This window comes from Coffea eugenioides, chromosome 8, assembly GCF_003713205.1.
Source record: "Coffea eugenioides isolate CCC68of chromosome 8, Ceug_1.0, whole genome shotgun sequence".
Lineage (NCBI taxonomy): Eukaryota > Viridiplantae > Streptophyta > Magnoliopsida > Gentianales > Rubiaceae > Coffea > Coffea eugenioides.
The window spans coordinates 14,914,764-14,916,601 of record NC_040042.1 but is presented as its reverse complement, the minus strand read 5'-3'; the positions used below and the strand labels follow the sequence as shown (position 1 = coordinate 14,916,601).

Here is a 1,838-nt window from a genome sequence, read left to right as displayed (position 1 = left end):
CAATATTTGGATGATTTCTCTACCCCGAATTGTATGTATTCGAGTATGGGTTGTTTTGAGCATTTCTATTGTAATTATTAACAAATTGAGTCTACTCAAGATTAATACACTCGTTAGTATCATAATCACCTTAGAACATGGAACAACAAACCACATGTACATCAGATGAACTTGTACCATATCCGACTTATCTATTCAACATCTTCATCATATTGCTCATTTCAGTACAAAGCATATTAATGGTATCAATTTCAATCATACCTGTTTGGCACCTTGGATTACCTCTTTCATTAACCCATTGATAATTGTTTGCCACCATTTTCTTTATCAAATCTTGAGGTTCTTGGGGTGATTTTGCCATCAAAACTCCACCTGTGACTGCATGAATAGTTATTTTATTAGAAAAGGATAAACCATTATAGAAGTTTTGTACAATTAGCCAATTGAGAAGCCCATGGTGTGGACATTTTCGAAACAAATCTCTAAACTTGTCCCATGTTTTAGATAATGATTCATCATCCAATTGACTAAAACTAGTAATATCCATTCTAAGTTTAGTCGTTTTGCTTGGTGGAAAATACTTATTCAAAAATGATCTAGACAAATCATCCCAAGCAGTGAAAGTATTAGGGGTATGAGAATACAACCAAATTTTAGCCTTGTCCCTCAATGAAAATGGGAACAACCTTAGCTTTATAGTATCCTCACTAACTACATTCATTTTGATTGTATCACATATCTCCAAAAATGTGGCTAAGTGTGCATTTGGATCCTCTACGGCATTACCTCCAAATTGAAATTGTTGCACCATTTGGATTAATGATGGTTCAATTTCAAAATTATTTGCATTTATCGTCGATCATGCTATACTTGTTTGAGATCCTTGGGTTCCCGGTAGAGCAAAATCCCTAAGAACTCGCTTATTTGCTTCGTTTTTAGTGATTTCTACTTTAAAAGGTCGCTCTATCGCGATTCCCTCTATTTGTTGTCAAACCTCTTCTTCTTATTGTTGTGGTGTACGCCTTCTTTGTATACATAATGTCTTTTCAATTTTCGGATCAAAAGGTGCGACTATCTGTAAAATCCCGTTCATACACTACAAACAAAAATAAAAGAGATTATGTAGTAATTAATTTACAAAAACTAATAAAAATTCTAACTTAACTAGAAGCAACGTTTAACTAACTAATATAGAGAATGTCTAAATTAATAAACCTTGTTAGGCCCTAATATTGCCGCTCCTCGGCAACGACGCCAGAAATTTGACGGATTTTTTATATAAGTACAAGTTTAATTCCGAATTACACCCGTTTTACTGCAAGCATACATGTCAAAATAGTAGTTTAGGGTATATATTGGGTCGATCCCATAGTGAGCAACTTTGCAAGTACTAGGTCCTTACTTACTCTATTATTTAGACTAATAATCAACTTAAGCAAGAGAAGTTGTAATTACTACTATCTAACTAATCTTAACTAGATATTTACAAGGTAACAATGGTGAAAATTCACTAAATACTTGAGTCTAGGGATATAGATTCAATTTATGGCATCAAAGATACAAATAAATAGATTTACCTCTTGTTACAACTCTTGTTTAATTAGGAATTCATTTTCAATATTACCAAATCTCATTCTCATGATAAAATGGTCTAAAATAGATTAGTTTTCCTTATTCTCATGATTAATAACTAGATCTACTCTTGTTTCCTTCATGAAAATGCAAGTTTAATCCACTTAAGTGTATCTCTATTCTCATGAGAATACTACTCAAGTTCTATTTATGTTGCTCCATCATTATTACCAACTTTTATTGAATAATAACAACTAAAAACTTGC

At 32.4% G+C, this 1,838-nt stretch overlaps 1 non-coding gene across 1 annotated transcript; it reads left to right on the top strand.

Annotated features, from left to right (window-relative positions):
- Window positions 1–449: 449 nt before the first annotated feature.
- On the top strand, window positions 450–556 carry LOC113781876. The gene has a single exon (XR_003469775.1). It is a non-coding gene; the product is annotated as a small nucleolar RNA R71 (small nucleolar RNA).
- Window positions 557–1,838: the final 1,282 nt, after the last annotated feature.